Raw genomic sequence first — 26,675 nt, forward strand, 5'->3', positions numbered from 1 at the left:
TTTGTCAAATGCTATAGCACAGCAAGCATAGATGACACTCAGCTGCAGACTGCTGTGGCAAGCATTGTAAATACCTTGCACATTATCCTCCAGTTTGTCCAGAACCTAGTCTGGACCCACCTGTGCAAAGAAAAATGGGAAGAGGCCACACATACAGATACACAGAAATGCACTGAATGGAGATATTGGCATATGTTGGCAGCAGCCAGGCATGTTGACACAGAACGCCAATGGTCCCAAGAAACAAGTACAGACAGGCGGGACCACATAGTTATGTAGCTACAGGATGATGACCAGTGGCCACAGAACTTTCACATACCTAAAACCACTTTTATGGACTCCTGCAAATTGTTTTTCCCTGCCCTGAAGCACAGCAATACCAAAATGAGACCTGCTCTGACAGTTGAGAAACAAGTAGCAATAGCCCTGTTGAAGTCTGCATCGCCAGACAGCTACTAGTCAGTCAGAAATCAATTCAGAGTGCGTAAATCTATAGTGGAGGTTGCTGTGATTCAAGTAGTCAGGGCAATCGATACTCTTCTACTAGAAAGAACAGTGACTCTGGGAAATATGCAGGAAATATGCAGCTTTGCCATGATGGGTTCCTTAACTGTGGTGGGGCTATATATGGAACACGTATCCCTATCTTGGCACCAGACCACCTTGCCAAAGAGTACATAAACTACAAAAGGTACTTCTCAATAGTACTGCAAACATTGGTGGTCACAAGGGCCATTTCACCGATATCAATGTGGGAAGGGTGTATGATGTCTCTTTAGGAACTCTGATCTCTTCAGAAAGTTGAAAAACAGAAGTGTGTCTTTCCAGACTGGAAAATTCCCATTGGTGATGCTAGAATTCCAACAGCTATCCTTGGAGACTCAGCCCACCCCTTGCTCCCGACTCATGAAACCTCACACAGGCAGCCTGGACAGCCAGTGATGACACAGGTGTAGGTATGGGGCATACATGCCCCCAAATGCCATGGGCAGGAGGCGTAAGGGGCTGGCCAGCAACTGGCAAGGCCAGAATTATTGGGTATTACAGGAGAACTAGTGAGGAGGCCTGGGGCCTGCAGCAGAAGTCTGCCCCCACCTCGTACTCATGAGCTGTGGCACAGATAGGGGAGCAATGCAGCCTCAGTTTATTCTGCTCTCCTGAAGCATCACTCGAGGGAGGTGGCAGGAATGCTCCTGCACCCATTGATGAGAAGTGGAGTGATGCAGCTAGGGAGCAGTTTGCTGGGGCCACATTGCTACACTTCCCCCACCGCTGCCAGTGAGTGAGGGGAGCTGGAGCAGCCCCCCCAACCCTGGTAGTACCCTGGGACACATCAATTAGGGGAAGATGTGAGGCATGGGCAGAGCAAGGGCACAAAAGAGGAGAGGTGAAGGTGGAGCAAGGGTGATAGAGGACAGGGGCGAGATGGGAGCTGGGGTGGAGGTAACTTGTCCCAGCCCTTCCTCAGGCTTGGGAGGAAGGGGGGAAAAGGGGAAAAAGGGTCATATGGCTGGTGACGCCGAGTGCCTTCTCACCAGTCAACTCTGTGGACTGCAGTAAGGAGTAGTTCAATTACAGGCTAAGCAAGTGCAAAATGGTGGTAAAATGTGCCTTCGGGCATTTAAAAAGAGCACTGGTACAGATTACTGACTAGGTTTGACCTTAGTGAAAGCAATATTCTCACTGTTGACGCTGCTTGCCATATGATGCATAATATCTATGAAAGTAAGGGGGAAAAGTTTCTGGCAGGGAAAGAGGTAGGGGCAGATCACTTGATGGCCAAATATGGGCAGCCAGACACCAGAGCAATAAGGAGAGCCTATCAATGCCTCTCTGATGCACAGTGTGCCTCAAAAACCAGTTTAATAAAAGACCAGATAATGATGTGACAATTATGAGTGTTGCTCATTACCAAGCTGTTTCCACTGTACGTTTACTGCCCACCTCCAACCACAGTTGTCACAGTGAATAAAGGTCCTTTTGTTCTTAAATCACACATTTTTATTTAGGCAACATAGTGAACACAGGCATCATTGAATAGAAAAGGAGTTGCGGGTGTGACAGGGTCTGATAACTAGAGGGGAGGAGGGACACAAGGACATGCAGCTTATTAAAATCACTGTGGGAATAACATCCTTATGCTCCATTAACCTTCCCTCAGAGTTGAGTGAAAGGCTTCCTAGGTCTTCCCCCTGAAATCTAAGACATCTGGAAGAGAAGCATATGGAACTTGGTTAGGAGGGCAGGTGGGTTTATCAATGGGGGCAAGGGGTTCTGTGCTCTAGCTACTTTACCTGCACCTCTGCCCAGTGCCTCATCAGATCTGCTCCCCTATGAGTGTCAACGTCTCATCCTGCGTGTTATGCTCCATATTCCCCGCATGCTTTCCTGTCCTCCTGTTGTGGATGGCCGCTGATATCATGATTGAATTGTATCCTCTCAGTGCAGGTGGATTGCATGAGCCTGTTAAATATTTTGTCCTATGTATGTCAACTTTCTAATCTGAAAAAGCTTAACTGCTAGAGCAGAGAGAGGTACAAGCTGCATGGGGGCAGGGGAGAAGAAAACAAGTATACATTTTACAGAGATATACTGTAAAAAAAACAATAGGTTAACTTTTTTACAGGGAATAAAGCACAAAACGTTTATTAGGTACAAAGCTGAACTCTGCACTTTAAATTGAGCGCCTGCTAGCAAAATAACATATGGCAGAGCGCTGGGCAGTAGAACTCGATTTGTAGGTAGGTATAGTAAGTAACACATTACAAGGGGTCTTTTGCTTCCACTCTAAAACATGTAGGAAAGGGTGCTTGTAAACTAGAGCCCTCATTCACATGGTTGCATATGCAAACGGCGGGGGGGGGGGGGATAGTGGGTGTGAGGAATAGAGGCACAGATGTGTAGAGTTAGTGCTGGGTCACTTCCAAACCCCCACCGCATGCTTGCAAAGTGTAGTAGTTCTGCAGGATGATCCCTCAAGTCCATCACAAAAAGGGCAGCACACCTGGGCTCAATTTGTGAGAGACAAGCAAACAGAGGTGGATTCAGTGCTATCAGCTACAAAACTTTGCCTATTTTACTCAGATCAGTCACCATATCAGTCTTCTCCAAATTAGAGAGAATGACAGGAAGCAGATGCTGAATGAATGCCACCAGAGACCTGGACATTATGCTGTTCTGCTTTGTGCTGCAATGATGCCAAATCGCTTACCATTGACTTGCATTGCAAGGTGTCCTACTATACAGGAGGGAAAAAGCCTTCCCCAGAAATCTTCTGAAAAGGATTGAAGAATCTCTCAATGAAAGCTTTGTAGAGATGGGCAGGAAGGATTCCCACTCCATCGCCACATGTTAAACTTTTCCAGGGAAAACCTGATGTGTAGGTGTGCCAGCTGCCATTTTAACTCAGTTGTTCAAGACAGAACACACACTGAACCCAATTACATTTAATCACTGTAAAGTGACCACAAATATGAACTCATCAGAGCAACCCTTCCCACCTTCAGGTCTGGCAACAGCAGGCCCTGGGAAGGGAGTGGCTCTACAGTTAGGAAGAGCTCCTGGCTGTCAGTGAGAATTGATCCTCCTCTTGCCCCTGCTGAGCATTCTTCTCATCAATCATCATCTTCTAACGTCCTTATTATTGCCCAAGGCTGTAGGAAGCATTGCTTTGGAAATATCCTCTGACAGTTTTGGGATACTGATCGGGTCCCCCTAGAATCCCATGCAGCTGCTTATGGAAGCAAAATATCTGTGGTTCTGTCCGGGAGTGACTTTTACTTCGTTTTCTGATACACTTGCCTAAGCTCCTTCATTCTAACATGGCACTGCTAAGCATCCTGGCTATATGCTTTTCCCACCATGCTCTGTGCGTTTTTAGCAGAGATATCAGCGTTTATTCTGCTGATTCAGAGTTACGCCAGCATAGATTCTTCTCCCCACACAGGAATCAGCTGTAGTATCTTCTGCATGCTGAAGCTTGTTTGTGACCCTGGGCATTTGTGGTCGGGTGTCCACACTGACCAAACGGGAAATTAAATTCAAGTTTCCAGGGCTTTTCCTGGGTACCTAGGAATGCAGCAGAGTTGAAAGAGCTGGCCAGCAGTCACATTGAGGTACTGTGGAACACCTCCCAGACTGCAAGAATGTTAAATTGACAGCGTTGTGTCTACACTACCCAAAATTCGACCCTGAAAGGTCAAATTTATCATGATTCCTCTCATCAAGGTACAGTACAGCAGTGAATTTTAAAATCCCTTAAGGTTGGTGGAAGAGGCTTAGTGGGGTAGACACATTCATTATAAAGATTGACTTCACATGGCTAACTTCAATCTAACCTCATAGTGTGGACAAGCCCCAGTTTTTGTGAGATCCTCCTGTAATTCTTTGCAGCCAGCTTTGAACTAACCAACCTGAATAATTTTATGTCGTGCAAACTTAGCCACTTAACTGTTCAATCCCTTTTCTACATCATTAAATGAATGCACTGAACAGCACAGATTTCAGTACAGATCACTGGGGGACCCCACTGTCTACCTCCCTCCGGTATGAAAACTGACTATTGCTACATTTTGTTTCCTTTGACTTCAATAACTACTGTTAAAGTACTGTCGCTGAAAAGAATGTTCTAAAGACGGCAGCACTGGCAGCAATCACTAGTGACAAATTAGATTCAGTTTAGTTCACTGTGGGACAATTATAAGCCCTTTTTAAAAGCAGAGTTCTATGCAACAATGCTAGTTGTGTGAAATATTAGGATAGTAATGACCTAATAAAAGAAATTACAATTTTTTTACATTAACATTTTATGAGCATACTGCTTTTTGTTGTTTCTTGTCACTACTACGGCATCTCCTGCTGGTCACTCCAGGAATTAGCTCAATCTTCAGCAGGGTGCTTCCCTCTTTAGGACACTGCCCACCATACAGGTCTCTTGCCCCCTTCTGGAGTATTAGCAGTCCTCAGTTTCCCCTGCCACTGTGGCCAACTGTGGCCCTAAAGCCTGGCTCCTCTGCCTCAGGGGCAAGTCATAGTAAGTAAAGGCCACTTGTCCTGGCAAAGTATGGTGAAAAGGAGAAGGGGAGGACCCAGGCCCGTCCACTACTCAGGTCCCAACCCACGGACCCTCTGCCAGCAGCCTTATCCCTGCTCTCCTTCACTCTCCTCTTACCTGCCAGAGAAACAGGAGGCAGTTAACAGGCTGAAGCCTTCCTCTATCTAGCTCCCTGAGCCTGACTAGAACTGCTTTCTCCAAAGTACTTCCCTGGAAACCAGTCCAGCACCTATCCCTGGTTAGGACCCAACTGCCTCTCTCTGCTGGGTAGCTCCTTACATACTAGGGATGTTAAATACTGGTTAGCCTCATGAATTTTCATTGGTTACTCAACTATTCTACAAAAGCAGTGAGGAGTCCTGTGGCACCTTCTAGACTAACTGAAGTGTTGGAGCATAAGCTTTCGTGGGCATAGAGCCACTTCGTCAGATGCAAGTGGGTCTTTGCCCATGAAAGCTTATGCTCCAACATTTCAGTCTGAATCTGCAAAAGCGGTGAGGAGTCCTGTGGCACCTTATAGACTAACATGGCTATCCCTCTGATATTCAACTATTCTATAGTCCCCAGAGGTGGGGCTGGCAGTTTAAGCTTAAAACCCAGCTTCCCCCACGGACCAGCTGCCAGTTGCCCCACACTGCTGCCTCTGTCACAACCTCTGTCCGGGGGGGGGGGGGGGGGGGATGTCCCTGAGCTCTCAGACCCAGCGCAAGTCAGAACTGAGTCAGGCTGCCTGCCCACCTGGTTCCAAATACACTTTAAACACAGAGCCACAGCAGGGGTAGGTTCCAGACCCAGCACAAGCTAGGACTGAGCCAGGTTGCTTGACAGCCGGCTAAAAATTTTACTGGCGGGTGGGGAGGCTTGTCGTCTATACCATTAACCGATAAGCTTTTGCTAATCAGTTGATCAACTACACTATTACATCTCTATTATATACAGGACTGCCCCACCAAGCTACCATCCAACTGACTTCTTAAAAGTCTCTCCCTGATTGGCTAGGACTCTGCACTGGCTCCCTTAAGCCTGCTCTAACCCCTTCCTGGACAATGTGGGGCAGCCACCCCACCACATTTCTGAAAATACAATTTACATATTATGAGTAAGTTAATGGCAGAATGACAGAAAAGGGGAACCATTTCTTAAATTACAGCAATTAACTTCCTCAAATTCATTATTTTCTTTAAAAAAGTGGTTTTAGTAGGCACTATGATGGATTAGATCACAGAAGTCTCCTTGGGGTTGCCACCCCATGGGCTAATCAAGTCACTGATGCCTGCCTTCCTGCCCGCTGGGACTCCCAACCTATGTCCCACTAGGCCAGAAGCTCTGGTCTCCCCTGGCCAAAGCACAGAGTTGGCATTACTGCACCCAAGCAGAGCAATACAGATCCTGAACCAGCTCTACTCTGGGAGGGATTAGATAAGGCCATTGAGAGCACCGAAGAACTCAACCTCCAACAGGGACCATATCCCCAAATAAATCTCTTACTTTGTATAAAAGTTGTACACAGAGAAAGCTTATAAGTCTGACCTTTTTACCAATGAAAGAAAAATATGCACAATGGTTGCTCCACCTCAGGTGGTAATTATTTACACTGGGCTTGATAATAAAGAGAAGTGTTTTTATTAAGTATTAGCAGATGTACCCAGTGTTGCTCAGGTCTTTAGCTGAAGTATTTTTTAAAAAATAAACGAAAAAGATACACATGCTTTTATTTACTGGATTTTTCAAAAATGAAGGATAACGAAGGCTGGAGTGAGTTTGGGGGTGAAGAGGGACAAGGGGTGGGTGGCTTAGGGCAGGTGAAGGGAGTGGGGGGAGGGCTCAGGGCAGGTGGAGGGAGGAGCCTCACAGCAGGCAGGAGGCACAGGGCTCAGGTCAGGAGTCTCAGGCCAGAGGGCTGAGAGGGGCTTACTGGGGCTGCCCATGGTAGCAAGGATGGCACTGCTCTTGTGGCAAATCCTCCCAGAGGAGCTGGGGCAGCTTTCTGCTGCCAGCAGGCCCTCCCTGTTCTTCTCCCAGCCGTCAGGCTATGAGGGGAGTGAGTCAGGTTGCGGGGCTGCCCCGTTCTGCAGCAGCCCCCCCCCCCCCCACACACACACACACACACACGGCCTACAGGATGTCTGTAGGGGCTGCCTTTCCTGCAGCCTGCAGCTGTAAGCAGGAGAAGGGGGTGTTCCAGGAGATACTCCCAACCCCCTCCTTCCCCCCTGCCACAGACTGTCTGGAGAGTTAAGGTTCTGGGGCTGCCCCCTGCTTCCAGCTGCCCGCTAATTGGGAGGGCAGGCTCCAGGTTTGGTAAGGAGTCCTCCTGTCCCATTGTGCTGGCAGACAAGATGGTGGAGCCTCCGTCCTGCTGGCCACTCTCTTGGTGCTGCATCTGCCCTAGTGGCCATTCCCAGTATCACATTCCTCCTCTCTCTGCCCCCCTTCTTTGTATTCCTCCTCTCTGCCTCCTCCCTTTCCAAGGTATAGAAAACAGACCCATTCCCAGCACCTCACATTTTCCAGGCATAATCCAACCCTGGCCCTGGTTTAAATTAGGGTAAGAGGAAGTCGCATACCAAATTTGGTGGTCCTAGCTCTTACAGTTTAGGAGGTGTTCTTGTACAAATGGCACCATAGACAAAAACTCTAAAATATTTATATATAAAGTAGGATTTGAGTGAATATAAAAGTGAAAACAAAGTACGTTACTAAGTCAAAATAAACAAAACATCTACTTCTAATATACTACGAAAATTGTTACATGCAAATTCTTACCCTAACAATTCTAATTCTCTCTTTCACAAGCTAGGCAGCCTCCTAGGTTGGGCCCAATCCTTCCCCCTGTTCAGTTTTAGCTGTTTCCAGCAGGCATCTTAGATGGTAAGTAGATGTCTCCTGGTATCCGAGCCATTTGAACGTTTATATTATTCGCTATATAGCAGCAGTTATCAAATTGAGAGTCAGGAACCCAAAGTAGGATTGTGATCTTGTTTTAATGGGGTTGCCAGAGCTGGTATTAGACTGGCTGGGGTCCAAGACAATAAAACAAGCCCAAGCCTGAACCCCACCAACCAGGACCCAGGCTTTGGCTACTGCCCTCAGTGGCAAGGTTCAGGTTATAGATGGGATGAATCCCTTGGGCTTGGGCCTTGGCGCACCCTCTCCCCCCACACCTGGGAAGGCGGAGCTCAGGCAGGGTCAGGCTTTGGTCTCCCCTCCTAGAGTTGTGGACACATTTTTGTTGCCAGAATGTGGTCATGGGGCAATGAAATTTGAGAATCCCTGCTATGTAGGATAGCAACTACAGGTTGAATCAGAACTCTCCGGTCCAGAAACATCTGTAGTCAGGAATGACTGTAGTTAGCCGGATGTCCACTTATCATGGGTATGGCCAAATTTTCTGCAGTCCTGTAATGTTTGTTTACAGCCACCAGACCTGGCTCTTTGTTCTGTGCTGTTATTTAGTTCTAATTTACCCCTAACTGCCCAGTAAGCAGTGCAAGTGTTGGTTATGCTGCTAGACAATATTGACCTACCCTGGTCCAGAAAATTCTCTGGTACGGAACTGGTCAAATGCTGAGGGTGCCACTAGTCAGGTTCAATCTGTATACAGTATATTGGAGCACAAACTAAATAGGCAAGTTTAAAATTGAAGACAAATATTCTTTTAAAGGGAAAGTCAGTAGAACTCATTGCTAAAAGACGATAGTTTGACAAGCAGCTCAGTAAGTTTCATAAAAGTCAGCAACTGCTGTTGAACTAGATTATGTAAGATTGCTAGCCAATCAGAGGAACTGGATTTAAAACAACAAAATAAGTAATGCAGTTCACCACATGTTTTCCCTTGTGTAAACTCACACAGCTGTGTCTTAAGACAACTCTTGTTTCCCATCTGGTCTGGGCATGCTGCACTTACTGACCAAAATGTTAGTGGTGTAAATTTTGAGTTCAGGCAGCTTGTCAGCAACAGCAGCTCCAGCAGCATAAAATGTAACAATCTGAATAGGTCATGCAGACAGACTTTACTGAAGAGGTTTGAGGAAAAGAAATCATTAGCATCATGGAAAACCTTTGCCATTCAGAGTAGATGATCATAATGGTCTCTTCTGTCCCTGATCTATGTATTATAGGAACTCAAGAAAAAGGAGGAAGTCCCAAGGAAGCCAGACTGCTTCTGACTCAATCTTTGTCTGCCCTGGGTATTTTCACATCAGTGTAGCTGCACTGATGTAGTTGTTCTGGGTTTACACTGATGCACAGATATATCTACTACTCTTTCAAATCAAGGAAAAATTTACCAGTCCTATTTGTTGCAATGGTATAAAAATATACATACACATAGAGGTCTCACTAGGGATGTGACCATGTAGCCAAGAACAAAGTTAAAACCAATGAGCTTGGGCTCATTGGTTAACACTTTTGATTACAGGTAGCAACCCTCGCTGCCTCCCACAGCAGGGGGAGGGGAGCCAGTGTTCACGGGGAGCTGGTTTAAAAGCCAGTTTAGTTCCTACAAGCACCAGCTCCCATTGGTCTACCTCTCCCCCACTCTGCACTGCTGCCTCTCATACAGAGGCAGCAGTGCAGGGAAAGAAGGGCAGGCAGGCGCCGGTACACGCAGGGAGCCACATGTACCTGCTCCCATCAAGCTGACTGCCCCAGGTGCGGGGGAGGGGAGGACAGGGGAGGAGAGAAGTGCCCCGGGGGGAGGGGAAAACAGGAGCCAATGCTTGCAGGGAGTCAGCTCTCATGTAAATTTCAGTGGATACATATTTACACAAATAAACTTGTTTTAACATTCCTAGTGTCCTCCAGTATAACTGCCAGTGAAAGGTAGGTCATACCTAAGAATGATTCCTGCTGCCAGCTGCAACAAAGAAAGAGAAAGCAGTAGCCAAAGACTGGCATAGACACAAATTTCTATCCATTTAGCTAAATTATTTTGAAAATCTGCTTTTAGTTAAAATAGTTCAAGTGTGTGGGTTGATAAAGCCTTGATTCTGGTGTTTCTGTATGACACAACAGGCGCAGTAAGTCATCAATTTAAGGCATGTTTGCTTTCATAAGGGAAGTACTACATGCAGAAACAGATACAACCTGTTGCTGAAGGTGCACAGTAGGGAGCGGAGGACAGGCAAAAAAGGAGGGGGAGAATACAGAAGAGAAATGGCTAGCAAAGTAGTTTAGAGGCAGTACATTTAAGTGTGGTACTGAACTATGTTCCTCTCTCTGAGCTTGGAGTACTGTGAAGGGAGTGAGTCCTGATAGAAGAATACTGATTGCACTAACAGCTTTTTGTGAAACTAAATTAAAAGCATCTAAACCAAAGTTCATGAGACGGGAACTATAATCCATGGCCCCAATTCAGAGGCAGAACTCTGGAAACTTCAAAATAGAAAGAAAAAGAAAATGCGATAACTGTCAGAAATCTGCCCACATTTTACCTAAATGGTTGTCTCTAAATATGAAGTATCAGAGAGATAACAATGTTAGTCTGTATCTGCCAAAACTATGGCACCTTAATGCCTAATAAATTTATGTGGGTGTAATTACCACCAGATGGATTTGAATCTGGGACCTCTGAAACTTAGTATAGGAGCCTCTACAGCTTGAGCTATAAAGCCAGCTGGCTCTCAAGCCAAGTTGTAGAGGTCTCTTGTTCTTAACTGGGGCTGTGGTCTAGGCACCATTCCATGGGACAGTGAAGCTTTTGTTGGGAAAAAACACTTTGTCAGATGCATGGAGTGGAAATCACAGAAGTAGGGATCTCTCTCTCTCTCTATGTATTAAGAACAGTTTTCCTGCAGGACAACACAATGACCTCATCACATCACTCTGTGTCCCACCCCACCTCTTCCCTCTCTCCTCCTGCCCCCAGCTTAAGCCCAACCTCGCTACTTGGAATTACTATTTTAAACTAAGCCCCTATTCCCCTTCTGCCACCCCCATGCCACAGGGCTTTCAACGCTAAGAAACATGGCACAGTACCTGGCAGACCCCACATCACAACAGTGACAGCCCAGGGGCAGGCAGGAGGGTATGGGGCTTGGGACAGCAGCCTGGAGACAGGTGCTAGGAATGGGGTTCCCAGCCAGGCTTATTGGCCAGCAGCGAGCTCTTGGGGGCTCCCCCACCGCTAGTGTGCCCTTGTAGCCAAGAAGGCTAATGGCATATTAGGTTGCATTAAGAGGGGCATTGCCAGCAGATCCAGAGATGTCATCATTCCCCTTTATTCGGCTTTGTTGAGACCGCATCTGGAGTAGTGTGTCCAGTTCTGGGCCCCCCACTACAAAAAGGATGTGGACGCATTGGAGAGGGTCCAGCAGAGGGCAACCAAAATGATTAGGGGGCTGGAGCATATGACCTATGAGGAGAGGCTGAGGGATTTGGGTCTGTTTAGTCTGCAGAAGCGAAGAGTGAGGGGGGATTTGATAGCAGCCTTCAACTTCCTGAAGGGAGGTTCCAAAGAGGATGGAGAGAGGCTGTTCTCAGTAGTGACAGATGGCAGAACAAGGAGCAATGGTCTCAAATTGTGGTGGGAGAGGTCCAGGTTGGATATTAGGAAAAACTATTTCACTAGGAGGGTGGTGAAGCACTGGAATGGGTTACCTAGGGAAGTAGTGGAGTCTCCATCCCTAGAGGTGTTTAAGTCTCGGCTTGACAAAGCCCTGGCCGGGTTGATTTAGTTGGAATTGGTCCTGCCTAGAGCAGGGGGTTGGACTTGATGACCTTCTGAGGTCTCTTCCAGCTCTATGATTCTATGACTCTTGGGGAGATAAAATGCAGTGCCCGACCACCCAAAGTCCAGCTGCCCCTATGAAGACTCACCCTTTCCCAGTGGCTGCACTTGCTGCAGCTGCCCAAGCACCCCATAACCACCCAGGAGAGCTACCGCACCAACCCGTCTGCTCCTTCCTTCCGCTCCCGGCCACTGGATAGGTGGCCCTGGGCTCTGCGGGCAGAGCTGGGGCAGTGAGCAGCGCAGACGGTAATGCATGGGGAAAGATTGGGGCAGTGCTCTCTTTGCTGCTGCTTTCCCCACTGCACTACTTGCACCTCTTTGTGCTCCCCACGGGGCGGGCAGGCACCTGAGCCTACCCAACCACTGAGGTTAGAGCCAGTCACAGCCAGGAATAGGGGGGAGATTAGGATTGGGGGGGAAGAGAAACGACCCAGGCTGGCAGGGGGAGGGGGCGCGGGGGAAGGGGCCCTGGCTGGCATGGTTGGGGGAAGGGGCAGGATGGAGGGAGAAGGGGCCCAGGCTAGCATGGCTGCAGCCTGGCCCTCCTGGTGACCGGGGGCTGTGGGAGACCTGTGGTTCCCTACCTACTGCAACAGGGTGTTGGCAAGTGCAGTGAGTAGGGGGCACAGCCCCCTATTTTTTTTATTTTATTTTATATATAATTACACACACACACACACACACAAGCATATCTACTTATCAAGTGTAGGATCAGTGTTAACTATTCCAATCAAGGTGGATTTGGCTCACTCACAGCAGTTGATGGGAATGTGTGAATAGCAAAGAGGGAAAATTTCCAATCCTTGCCTACACACAGCCCTCCCAACCTGAAGCAAATTTTCACTAATAGCCACACACCACATCACAGAAATACTAACACAGAAAGCTATCCCTGCTAGGGATGTTAACTAATGGTTATTTTACGAGTAGAGTAGTTGATGGAATTTTCTCCAACTACTCAACAAGTCGATAGGCACTTCCCTCATGGAGCTCTTGTACATTTCAAAGGAGGAATGAGGAATTCCACCTACAGCCCAGGCAAGCGGGAAGTTCTGCTGACTCTGGCCTGCACACAGTGTGCCAGCTTTGAAATGTGCAAGAGTTCCCAGCAATGGCTCTTGTGCATTTCCAAGCATCAGCACAACATGGAGTCCATGCTGCGCTGCGGATTTGAAATGCCATGTGGAGCCGGGATCAGATGGGGACTTCCCAGCTGATCCCAGGTTCTGTGGACATGCTGCGAACTCCCCAGCTGTACAGCGCTGCCCCTTTGAACACCGCCTCACATTCTGAAGGGGCAGGGCTGCACAGCTGAGCCCGAGCTCAGCTGTGCAGTGCTGCCCCTTTGGAGTACCCTCTTATCTTCCTCCCTTTGCCCCCTCTATCTGATCGAGGAAGCAAGCAGGGGTGGGATCAACTAGTCAACTGACTATCCAGTAAGTGTTTGCTTATTGGAGAGTCTACTAGTCAACTAGTCCTTAACATCCCTAATCCCTGCAACAAACCTGTTGACAATTCTGTCCACATACCTATACAAATAATACCATCACAGGACCTAGCCACATTGTCAGGGACTCATCCACTAGGACATCTACTAATGTAATATATGCCACTGTGTGACAGCAATGCCCCTCTGCCATGTATATTGACCAAACTGCACCAAAGGACAAATGGACACAAATCAGACATCAAAAAGGTAAGAAAGAAGGACACTTTATCCTCCCCGGACACTCAGTAACAGATTGAAAAATAGCCATCCTTTCACAAAAAACCACACACACACACACACACACACACACACACACACACACCTCCCCAAACTACAAAGAGAAACAGCAGAGCTGCAATTCATATGCATATTTAACATGATCAAATTGAGACTGAATAAAAACATAATGGTTCTCTCTCTACAAAAGCAATTTTCCTTCTCTTGGTATTTGCACCTCCCCATTGACTGCTGGGAGTGAGCCAGATCCACCCTTACTGAATTGGCCTCATTTATATTGGGGCCCTTCTCCCCTCTGGAAAAGAGCCCAATGCTCTCTAAAGCCTTCTACATTACACCATTTACACCTAGCAAAGAGTTCTTTGAAATACAGTACATAGAAGTAGCAACGATCTAGCCAGTTTCCTAGTTGTAAAAAGAGCAAGCCAAAAACTTAAGTGTTGGTGCAATACAAAGTACTGTAGTGTCACGAAAATGCTAAGTCGCAACAAGAAAACAATACAAGAAGGAAATGGTATAAGGACAGAATTTTAAGGGGGTTGAGGAGGAAGGCAACATTATTCTTCATTTGTAATTGCAATTTTTCCTAGTAGATTCACCTCTCAGGACAGACAACTCAACTCACAGGTACTTTTGTGCAACTTAACAGAATTCAAGCAGAGTTCCTCTTTTTTCTTGAGAATGAAAGTTCTTCCTGCTGGCGTGTCTGCAACTAATCTTACCCTTCCCAGACAAATATTTACAATATAAAGCACACAAACTTCACTCCCTTCCCAAACAGAACTTGCTTACAATGTTGCTAACCCTTTTCGTCCCTCTCACCATAACTATTTTCCCTTAAATATCAGACGAGCAAGATTAAAATTAATGACGAAGATAAAAAATGTGCCTTCAGTTTATACTATACTATTATAATGTTTTCTGGATTAACATGGTGACAGAAAATATATTAAGGATTATGTATTCATATATTCTTAGCACCTAAATTTTATTAGTCGGCCCACAGAAAACTCGGCAGTGGTAAAGAAGTTGTCATTCTTTGTTCTTTCTTTACTTGTCTGGGATGTACATAGCTGAACAGGAAAGTAGTAATTTATTTTTGTATTATTCACTTTTGAATACTGAAGCCAGATTGCATCTGACGAAGTGGGTCTTTGCCCACGAAAGCTTATGCTCCAACACTTCAGTTAGTCTAGAAGGTGCCACAGGACTCCTCACCGCTTTTGCAGATTCAGACTAACACGGCTACCCCTCTGATACTTTTCTTGGTGTTGTATTGACAAAACTCTCAGAGATTCTTCAGTTGGAGTGTCACCATGATGTAACCCTTTTGGAGAAGGACATATGGGAGAGATGGGAATTCCTGAAGACAATCTTAAGTAAAAGAGAGGGGAAACCCAGAATCCAAAGGAATGGTACGGTAAAAAATCCAAAGTAAAACTGATTAACCAGACTTTAAAGAAGCCATCACTATTTGGCTTTTAACTACTAAAACTACCAACTTTATAGTGTTGAATGAACCGGGAGGACAAGTGCTCATCGTTCGGTGACTAGTTGATGATATTAGTTATTTCAGTCAGATAGTGATGGTAGCACAGATCCAAGAAACACGTAACAGTAGCGCAACAGGAAGGCTGTCACCACAATGGCAAACATCTCCCCACCAAGCATCTGTCGACGGGAGCAGGAATGCAGACTATACCAACTTATCAACCGCAGCAGCCAACTTCTTCCCATCCAGAAATACCTCAGCCGCCAACATCACGTCTAAAATCCGGCAAGCCCCCCTAGCAGCGAGCAAAGGAAGTCATGGCCAATGTTAAGGAAGTATGGTGAGCTGAATGGCAGCAAGTAGACGTCCCAAACAAACATCTTGTTTTGGATCCCATCACTAAGCAGAAAGGTTTTGAACTTCCCCGGAGACTGTGGTGTGTTCTAAACTGGCTTAGGACTGGTCATGGCAGGTATGGTTATCTACTGCATACGTGGAATTTGTTGCCATCTCCACTATGTGATTGTGGAAGTCCGCAAACTATGAATCGCATTGTTGCGGAATGCCCAACATGAAAATATATTGGCTCACTGGAGGATATCCACAATCTAAACAGCGATGCTGTTCGCTGGCTGGAGAGTTTGGATGTCCAACTTTGACGAAGAAATACAGAGTTGAACACGACATTCAAAAGAAAGACTACCAGCTTCATCGAGGAAGAGATAACAATGAACATTTTGTTCCCTTCCCCTCTCCCCCCCCCCCCCAAAAAAAAAAAAAGTTAAACCACAGCTAGGTTATTTCATTACCTGATTATACTTAGCACACTTTCTGTAACAACAACAGGGTTTTGTTTTTTTTATTGTCCCAGTTCTAATATCACTCACTGACCTTAAAGTTTGCTGGCAGTTGCTAAAAGGCAAAAAGAATCCAGTTTCATCTGAATGAACAATAAAGATTTCTGGTAATCAAAGTAAAAATAATAATAATAATAATAATATTGAAAACTAAACATTTTGTTTCTAGGCATTTTTAACCATTCTTAATAAAAGCAAAAAAGAGATGAGGGCTAGATTTACAGAACTGAAAGGGAAAATGCACACTCCTACCCCAAAACAGCCCAGTCACTGGAGTACATATCTGGGATATAGGAAACCTAGGTTAAAAATCCCTTCTCTGGAGGAGGACTTGAATGTAGCCTACCTGTTCTCCTTCGCCAAAAGATGAGTATCTTAACCATCAGACTATATAGTCTATTCTGGAATAGATAAGCCTCTCTTTCCAGACCTCCCATTGAACATGATCCATTTTGTATGAAATACCTGTATAATCTCTGGACTACAGAAAGTGTTTTTCCCCCCAATGTTCTCAGTGTGCAGTGGAAGATTTATATCAGCATCTAAATAACTTTAAGTCCTTTGGATAAAATAGAGATTCAACACATTCCTTCTTTCAAATAAAGTGTCAAAAGTCATTTTAAGAATCTCTAAGTCATTCACAAATTCTCCAAAGGTATGAAGAAAAACACTTGCCATCAGTGAGATTGCCAAAGTAAACAGAAATAAAAACTTTTTTTAAAAAACAAAAACTAACCACTTTCAGGCATTCATACCTCACAAAAGTAAAATCTCAAATCTCATTTTGAAAAAAAATGTTTTGCAGGTTACACACAAGTCTCTCATACAGTCAAGAAGATACCAATCTTAGGCAAATGCCTTAACCCAGGGGTGGGCAATAATTTTTAATGTGGGGGAGGGGAGGGAGAGAAGAGACTCCAAGATTTTGGCACATGGTCAAGGGCTGCACTTTGATGGACGGGATGTGGGGTCTGGGACAGAGGCTGGGTGCAGAAGGGAGCTTGAGGTAGGGGACGGGTTCAGGAGAGGATGAGGGGTCTGAGAGGAAGTTTGGGTGAAGGAGGGGGCTGTCATCCAGGTCAGGGGCTTAGGGTGCACAGTCCAGGAGGGATAAAGGTGAAGGAGAGGATTCTGGCCTGGAGGAGGGGCTCTGGGAGGGAGTTGCAGAGGGTTTTGGTGGTGACCTGGGGCAGGAGAATGGGGTGAAGGGTCAAGGAGGAGGTACAGGTGCAAGAGAGGATTGTGGCCTGGGAGGGATGTGGGAGGAGGTGCAGAGTTTGTGAGGGAGTTGTAACCTGGAAGAAGGGGGAAAAGGGGTACAGAGGGTTTGGGTGGAAGCCTGAGGCATGTAGTTAGAGGAGAGAGGGGGTGGGTGAGGTTTCTCCACATGGCTCCGCTCTGGGTATGGGAGGCTTTGAGAGAGGCTTCTCATGCTGCTCTTGCCCCCCAGCAAAATTTCTCAGCTCTTACTGGCCAGAAACTAGTCAAAAGGAACCAAGAGATTTTGCTGGGGGGAGGGCAGCATGCAAAGACTCTCTCCTCCCTCCCCAGTCATCCAGAGCAGAGAGCAGCTGGCTGTTTAATGCATGAACTGTTCTCTAAGGGTTTTAGCATGGCGGCTGCAGGCCCGATGCCGTGGCTTGGTGGGCCAGATGTGGCCCATTGGCAGCCTCTTGCCTACTCATGCTTTAACCATTAGCCATGAAGGATAAACTAATTCCACTCCATATATGCAAATATTTCTCATTTTCCTGCAGCACTTAAATTTAGCAATGTTTACAGATTCAGCTCAAGGAGTCTTATCTTCCCCTGTGTGGAGAACTGGAGTAGATCCACAATCTTATCAGTTTGATCCTGTACTTTCCTGGATCTTTGGAGTAAGCATGTTAAATTGCGGTTATCTGGCTAATCATGAAGTTGATACAATTTGTATCAACTATGCAATTAGTCCAGAAGGGGCTGCACTGAAGAGCTGCAATGGAGGTAGCTTCCAGAGCCAATTGGAGCCAGAACTGAGCAACCCCGGCTTATGCCAGCTCTGGAAGCCACTCGCACTGTGGCTTTACATTTAAAATGTAGTAAGAGCCCGATGGCTCTTACTATATTTAAAACACAGCGCTGTAGCATCCTGGACCAGCGCAAGCTGGGATTGCTCAGTCCCAGCTCATGCTGAGTCCAGCAGACCGTTTGGGTCAGCCAGGGCTTAGGGGATGCTGCTGGAGCAGTGTCCGCCCACAGTGAGACTTGGCCCACTGTGGGCAGAGGCTGCTTTACAGCAGCCTCCCTTCTCCCCACATGTCTCTTATAGAGGCAGCGGGGAGGGGCGGAGGAGGTGGTACTATTAAGATGGTACTGGGGGTACCAGCTTTTAAGCCAGCTCCTCCTCAGCACAGGCTCCTGTTTCCCCTCCGCCGACCTTGCTACCTCTCATACAGAGATAGCGGAGGGAGGAGGGGGGGAAAAACAAGTAGTCAAGTACTCCACTCAACTACCCAATAAGCTTATACTTATCAGGAAGTCAAGTAGTTGACTATTTGCTAAACATTCCTAATTTGGAGAGCTTTAACTGCTGTCTTTAGAAGCTCCTAGGAGCTTCTGAGAGATGACTGCCTCATCTGGGAAAAATGAGGATGTGGCCTGTGGAGATGGGAGTTCAACTATGGGTGCTATCTTCTCAGGTTCTTCCTCTTAGCATTGAAGAGGTCTTGAACAGAGGTTGTGGTGGCACAGAGTCATCCCTAGATGCTGTTGCTGAAGTAGACATTCTCTTGCATTACTCAATCCTACTCTGGAAGTACCAGAGACTCCACCGTTTTATTTAAAAAACAAAACAAAAAAAACCACAAACTGGCTGATATGGTTCTAGTGGCTAGGGTGTAAAAAATTAGTGTTCTTCTTCTAATGACAGAATGTCCCAATACTTAGCTCTAGAGGAAGGTCTCAGACCCACATATGATGATGACGACATGGCCATTTTTAGGAGAGCATATGTCTGAGGCTCTATCATCATCAGGGACTTTCAATGAGGCTGAAGAGAAAGCACAGTCTAGCTCCACTGTCAAAGCCAGGTCCTTCAGAAAAGAGAATAGGGCTATGGGGATCATTAGCCCCAAGAAAATTTGACGTCTTGATGTGGACACAGCTGCCAGTGTTGACAAGAGAGGTGATTCTGACTCCAGAACAATCAGGAGGTCATTCTTTGCTATAAATCTCTGGGGTCACAAGTGGCTCATTTCTGATTTCTCCATCAGTGCCAGTTCAGGATTCCATGCAAAAGTACAGTGCAGAAGGCAGTAATACGAGAGTACGTTGTCGAAGTGCTGATGTTGATGCTACAGTATGAGCTGCTATAGGTGCTGAGCTCCTTGCCAAAGATGGAGGCTTTGATAGTTCCACCTTTCCTCAGTCCTGCCAGTCATGCTTCAATGCCCAGATGAAACTGAGCCTCAATGGTAACTACTCAGAGTCATGAAGTCTCAGACTGAGCTGTATCAAGGGGAGTCCTGCTCAAGCTCTTAGTGTCAAATATGTTTCCCTGGCTTACCACTTCCTTAGACTTTACTAATTTACTAGTGAGTCTCAGCTCCCAGGCTCTTAAGCTTTGAGAAGCCACACATGAGGGTGGGGTAGAATATATGTCAAAGATCTGTTCATTAAGATCTGTAGGCAGAATTCCTTATCCTCTCTCATACATGAATTAGAGGACTTGCAAACTGAACATTTTCCAGAGATACAAAATTGCACATGAAGGATCAACTAATTCTACTCCATATACGCAAATATTTCCCAAATTCCCATTTTCCTACAGCACTTAAAGTAATTTAGCAATGTTTACAGATTCAGCTAAAGGAGTCTTATCTTCCCTTGGGTGGAGAACTGGAGAGTGCATTCTCCCTTCCCCATCCTGACTCACTTTTATCAGGCTGGGGGCAGAGGGCTGTGATGGAGGGGAAAGGGATGTAGACTGATCTTGGGCTAAAGGATTTGGAGTGTGGGAGGGGTTCTGAGCTGAGCCTGGGGCAGAGAGCTGAAGTGCAGGAGGGGGTTCAATGTGCAGGCTCTGGGAGGGAGTTGGGTTCAGGAGGACTCAGTGATAGGGCAGGGATTTGGGATATAGAAGAGTTCAGGACTGGGGTTGGGGTTCAGAATGCAGGCTCCAACTGGGTCCTGCTTACCACAGATGGCTTCTGGGTGATGGTGCAGGGGGCTTACCCTTACTCTGGCCCTGCAAAGCAGCCAGCAAACTCTCATCATCCTCCACTATGTGGAGATGGGGTACAGGGTGGGGGGAAGAGCACCCTGACATCAGCACTCCCTCCCTCTTCCTCCTGTGCCCTGCACAGCAAGCAAGAAGCTCCTGGAAGTGGGAGGCAGCTCCAAGGCAGAGGGGCAGGAGCAACACGGCAGCGCTGAGAGGGATAGATTAAGTGCTGGCACTTGGTGGTCTCCCGGCCAAACCTGTCAGGATCACCTGTCAAAGGCTCCAAGATGTACCAATAAATTCCGATCTACTGGTTGGTGACCACTGTTCTAGACAAAGCAAACCTAATTCTTTCAATCTTCCCTCATAGGTTATGTTTTCTAGACCTTTTAATATTCTTGTTGCTCTTTTTTGGACATTCTCCAATTCCTCCACATCTTTCCTGAAATGTGGCACCCAAAAATGGAATCCAGTTGAGGCCTAATCTGTGCAGAGTAGAGCAAAAGAATTACTTCTCATGTCTTGCTTAAAATAATCCTGTTAATATATCCCAGAATCAGGTTTGCTTTTTTTGCAACAGTGTCACACTATTGACTCATATTTAGCTTGTGGTCCACTATGACCCCTAAATCTCTTTCTGCAATATTCTCTCCTAGATGGTCATTACCCATTTTGTATGTGGGAAACTGATTGTTCATTCTGAAGAGGAGTACTTTGCATTTATGCTTATTGATTTCATCCTATTTTCCTAAAAACACTTCTCCAGTTTGTCCAAATCATTTTGAAATAGGACTGTATCCTCCAAAGCTCTTGCAACCCTCCCAGCTTGATAACAGCCGCAAACCTAAGTGTACTTTCTATGCCATTATCTAAACAATTGATGAAGATATTGAACAGAACTGGTCCCAGTATTGACCTCTGCAGAACCCCCACTTGTTATGCCCTTCCAAAATGACTGAACCATTGATAACTGGTTGCATAACCATTCCTAGAGAGTTATGAATCCACCTTATGGGAGCCTTGACTAGATTGTATTTCCCTAGTTTTATTAATAAGTCATGAAAGACTGTATCAAATCTAGATATACCACATCTGCTGCTCCCCCCTTATCCACAAAGCTTGTTATCCTATCTTGTACCAGTATAATTAGTTTTAGTTAGAAGTATGTTGGGGTGGATATAGTTATACAAGTATTCTCAGTCACATAAAGGAATAAGCTACTGTATACTGGTATAATTAGAATCCTGTGCAGATGCAAAATTGGTATCCACACCTATATCTGCAAAAATTAGCCACAGATCTCCACTTTATATTTGCAGATTTTCAGGGCTGTAGGTATAATGCCTTTTATGCTAGTATAACAGTCTCTACAGTGGGGGAGGGCGGGTGTACTACTTTAACAATTCCTGTACAACTAAGTGGTATAACTTGTGTGGTTTTAAAGATTCCTTCATGTTAGCATATAAGTTACCACCAATAAAAGCCCTGGGTTTTACTTCTTTGAGCAGGTGTACAGTTAAGTTTGAGTGAAACACCTACATTTCACAATATAAAACCTTAACAGATTTTCTCAACGGTAATTTAAAAAATTGGCTACTACAGTATTAAAGTAACAAAACAATTTTTTTCCAAAAAGAAAACAAATCTTTTTGATGACTGATCTGATGAAATTATTTCATCAATTCTTCCTCTGCATTAAGTAAACCAAGTACCACACCCCTCACACTCTGGGATTTTTCTCTCTCTCTTATTTGAATGCTAATTGTTTCTCATGAGGTTTCTAGTCAATCATTCTTTTGCACAATTCACTCTAGTACATTTTAATGATCCAATTCTTTCACACAGACTGGAAAATTGTGACAGTTTATGTGCCTCTTTTATGCCCAAAATCCCTGATCTTCCATCCACTGAAATCAGTAGAAAAGCTCCCATGACTTAAGAGGTGCAGGATCAGGGCCCAAATCCCCAAAGAATATTTCTAAGAAACAAGAAACATTGATACCTCTCATCTGTTAAGATGTATACTCTCTAATTTGAAGTCAATGCCTTGTAAATTTTGTTCTGAAACAAGAAAAATATAGTTCCTAATATGTTCTCAAATGTCACTCTTCATTTTCCATTCTAGTTTACTGACACCGCTTTTCTTGTAGGCACACAGAAATTGTGTCATGTAATCATTGAGTGACTGCAGAAAGATAAAACATAGTACATATCCCCTTGCAGTACAATATGACATAAAATGCATATTGTTATGCAGACTACACTATAGCAGATTTTAATTGTATTCTTTCCAAGAAAAAAAAAAAAATCTCTTACTCATTTTGTGGCCAACATTCAATTAAGGTTTACAAATGTTTTTACACTGCACAAAGTATCCAATGATTCCTTTTATGCATAAAACACAAGGACCCAAATAATTTGTTAATTAAAAAGGTTTTATGAAAGGGTTCTTTTAAAGAGGTTTACAGATTGAAACAAATATTAAAACTGAGCCTGTCGGGAAAGGAGAAAAAGCAAAGATTTCTTTAAAAAAAATACAAAGCCAGTAGTTCAGCACTCAAGTTACTTAACAAAATACTACATACACATGAGAGAAAAAAATTAAAAAACAGCTTTACACGCTATGGTTACAATTAACAGACTGCCCAAAATGTTAACCTAAAAACTGACAAATTTCATACTTTAAAAGGCTCAAGATACCACACAAGTTAAATTTGTTCCTTATATTGTTTCCACTATGAAAAAAAAAATCTGATGCAATTAATTGAAAATGTTAAATAACCATACCTGCATAGTTGATTAAAGAATTTTTTTTTAAAGAAAGGAAAGCCAGCAATATTACTTATTAGGTCAACCCTCAAGAAAAATTCAGTTTTCAAGCATATTTTTGACAGTACATCTTTTGTGTTTCTCAAGTTATATATATAAAAAACAACTCCTGGCCTTAAATAGTTTGACTAAAAAGGATAAAAGATTAGTAGTCAACAGTATCAAAAGCTTAGCATACACAAGGGTTGAAATATGCAAAACAGAGGTCTAGAGTATCAAGTTCAGTCTGTCCAGATTGCGCTTTACAGTGTTATTTTAATTTGCTGTCATAACATGGAATGCGGCAGTGTTTGGGATATGATTTGCTGTGAAAGCTGAAGTAAAAACTCCCCTTTTATTTGAAGAATAATAGAAATGTAAAAAAGAAAGAAAACTAGCAAAAACAATATGAAATGTACTGGTGACTAAAAAAAGAGCTCTTATAGTGTGCAGCTATACAGTTAAGTATATTAGAGGATAGTGCTCTCTTATTCTTTAATCTGTAATGGAAACCTAACCTGAGGAGTTACCCACTGTTACTGTAGAGTGCTCAGCGGTCTGCATAACAAAACCCACCACATCTGAGTAAAACAATACTAAAGCGATACCGCAGCACCGCTGTGATATTAAAAACACAGGCCTCGCAAGCTTCTTCCCCCAGGATTTCTCACAATTTCAGTTACATGAGTGGGAGCGCTATAAGTTGCCTATTTTATCCACTGTCACCTAACTTTGTTCAGAAAAGGTTAGACTATTTGTCACTGACTTCATCGAGTCTAAACTAGCCCTACCACAAGCAGAACTGCAACAGCAGGCCATAAATTTTAGTGATTTTAAGAACAATCCCCATGAAAATAAGCCCTGTAATCAGCTCTTCTAAGAAATCTTTAGACCCACTTCAAATTCTTATGGTCAACTGGCCTATTCTACAAGGGAAAATGAAGCATGAGCATAAGTATTTGTGGAATTGGGACAAAAATGTTCACCAGGTGCATCTTACCTTTATCCCTTTGTTTTATCTTTATGCCTTTAGTTGTAGTCTTCCCACAATTAAGACTACTATTATATTTGTGCTCTATTCAACACCAAGAACACCATCAGTGCCTTTAGAACATTTCAAGTGCTACTTCTATCCTGCAAGTTAAAAAACAAAAACAAAAAAACCCACCAAATCTTTTTGTTACTGCCCCTGAAAACATACAGGGACTGGCTAATAAGCAAAAGAGAAATGGAGCATAATTTGCTGGACAGAGCACTTGACAAAATATCAGGAAACCTGACCTATTCCTTGCTCTACCAATCTGCTGTGCAACCTTCAACAAGTCATTTCACTTCTCTGTACCTCAGCTTCCCCCTTCTGAAACAGGGATAGCAATACTTATACTCCTTTGTAGAGCCCTTAAGATTTATGGACAAAAGGCACTGTACAACATTCTAATTATTATTAACTATATTCAGTGCATCATAAACCTACTCATCTCCAAACTTTATTACAGGAGAAAAAAAACAGGTTGGTTATGAATGATAGCACAATATGTTAAGAGAAATAAATACAAAAGTAGGATTTGCGTTACCCTAACAAAAGTGCCCCAGAACTAGTCTCAAGATTATTCCCAATTAAACAATGTTTAAACACAGGAAAACGAATGAGGAAAACATCCAAACATGTATTAAGGGAACACTACCATTTTTGAAAGTCATCAGACTTCATCTAATTTAAGAGTTACTACAAGCATCACTTCTAGTTTATTGGACCTTGTAGAGTTTTAAAGCAATGTATCTATTTTTTTTTATTTATTGTGTACATTTGACAGCACTTTGGGCCTGATCCAGATCAACGTGACTATTTCCACTGTCATCAGAGGGATTTGGATCAATTCACAATCAGTTTAATTGTTTTCTTTCCACACATACTCAGTTTCCTATTAGTTTTTGGGGGTTTCTCTTAATTACTGAGAAAGAAAAAAAATCTGAACTGGAAAACTTGATTGTGAAACCACAAGAATTATCTGGGACACAGGAGGAAGTGTATTCAACAGCATCCCTTTACAAAGAAATTATATATAATATTTATGCTCAAAGGATTATGGCTGTCTCAGAGAAATTCTATACTCTTTTCAAAGTGCAGCATTGAAATCGCTATTTAGAGAGCATCATAATATATGCAGCTTTGTTTAACGTACATTTTTAATTTTCCTGAATGCAATCACTTTCAGTGTGTCAAAATCAGGTAAGGAGTTTAATGTTAAATTTAAAAGCAGTGTATATTAACTAAGTGAGCCCCCAATCCATATCACTGCGCCAAACATCTGAGTTAATTATTAAACTCTAGCAACGTGGAATATTTTCTGGTGGTCAAGCTAAAAGGTTTCTTGAGTAACTTCAATCATAATTTTTTTTCCTGGGCGACTAATTAATTCTGTGCTGCACTGCCACGTTCCCAGCAAGTAACTTGACATCTCCCTAACAGAGTACAGTATGTCTCAAGAAGGTTTAGAGGACTAAACAGCCTGATCCAAGGAACATGCGCATTCTGCCAAGAACAGCTTTTTATTTTTTCTTCCTTTCACTATACACTGACGCACACTTTATATCCCTCAAGACTTCAACTAACCAGAAAGGTGTTGTAAGGATCTCGTTTGGATAAATAAGAACTCGCATCCTGCAACATGGTGATGTTTAGGGCAGTGAGACACTCCTCAATGCCACAACCAGCGAGACCCAGCGTAGGAGGGGACACAACCCTCCACACACACACACGTTTCTATGTGGTTGTGTAGACCCTTGCACAACACTCCTCGCTGCCACATGCTGGTGCCTGCGCTTTCACCCCGAAGCGTCCCGTGTGCCCCAACGCACGGGAAGCACGAAAGCCGAACTCAGACGGGCGGGTGCCAGGCTCCCTCCCGCCCCCGTCCGCAGATGTCAGGTAACTTTCCACAGCCAGGGGACGAGTTGGTCACAGCAGCATCCGCCGCGGCGGCCGCTACGGTTTCACTTCTATTAGGAGGCCGGCAGGCCCCACCTCGCCGGGGGCACGGCAGCGGCTCCCCCGCCCCAGAGCATCGCGTTCCGGCCTGACTCCGCCCGGGGGCAGCCCGGCGCGGCCGAATCGTTTCGCACCAGAGCCGAGCCCCGTGTCCCCGACACCCGCCCTCCCCCTGGCTCCTGGACGCGCTGCCCCGGCGCCGTGTAAACCGCCTCGCCCGGTACACACCTTGCCAGACAACGGCCGGGCTCCGCGGCGGCTGTTCCGGTGGCGCTTGGCGGATCCACCATTGCTTCTCCCCACGGCCTCAGCAGCCGGGCTCCATCCGGCTCGGCCCCTGCGGCAGGGCGGCGGCTCTGGCCGGCCAGCGGGGCTCCCGGGACGGGTCCCCCCCCCCCCCGCCGCCCCGACTCACCACCGGGCGGTCTCCTCAGGCGAGCGGGGGGTGCTGGCCGCCGCGGGCGGAGGGCTGGGCAGCGGCACCGCCGCCTCTCTCCCGAGAGTCCCCGGGGGCTCGGACCCCTGCGGCGGCCGCGTCTCCTCGTTGGGCTGGGGGCGCACGGGTCTCAAGGGGCGGGGGGCGCCGGCGCCAGCCTCGCGGGCGGGAGGAGCCGCCGGCGGCACATGCTGGCGGGAAAAATTGCCCACTTGTTGCCCTCGCGCGCTGCTGACAGTCGCCTCCCCCTCCCCTCTCCTCCCCTCCCTCGCGCTGCCCTGCCGCGCGCGCGCGGCCCCCTCCTCCAGCCTGCCACCGAGGCAAGCGGCGCGAGCGAGCGAGCGGCCGGACAGGTATGGCTCCGGAGCCAGCAGTCTGGC

General features: G+C 45.5%; 1 protein-coding gene across 1 annotated transcript in view; it reads right to left on the reverse strand.

Moving 5' to 3' along the window:
* The window catches only part of B3GNT2 (UDP-GlcNAc:betaGal beta-1,3-N-acetylglucosaminyltransferase 2), a 40,240-nt gene extending 14,012 nt beyond the window's left edge, over positions 1 to 26,228 (reverse strand). Inside the window, exon 1 of the mRNA XM_075925617.2 lies at positions 26,088 to 26,228. The gene's annotated coding sequence lies outside the window, so the exon portion shown is untranslated. The remainder of the gene's footprint in view (positions 1 to 26,087) is intronic.
* Positions 26,229 to 26,675: the final 447 nt, after the last annotated feature.

This window comes from Pelodiscus sinensis, chromosome 3 (assembly GCF_052426305.1).
Source record: "Pelodiscus sinensis isolate ZL-2025 chromosome 3, ASM5242630v1, whole genome shotgun sequence".
Taxonomy (NCBI): Eukaryota; Metazoa; Chordata; order Testudines; family Trionychidae; genus Pelodiscus; species Pelodiscus sinensis.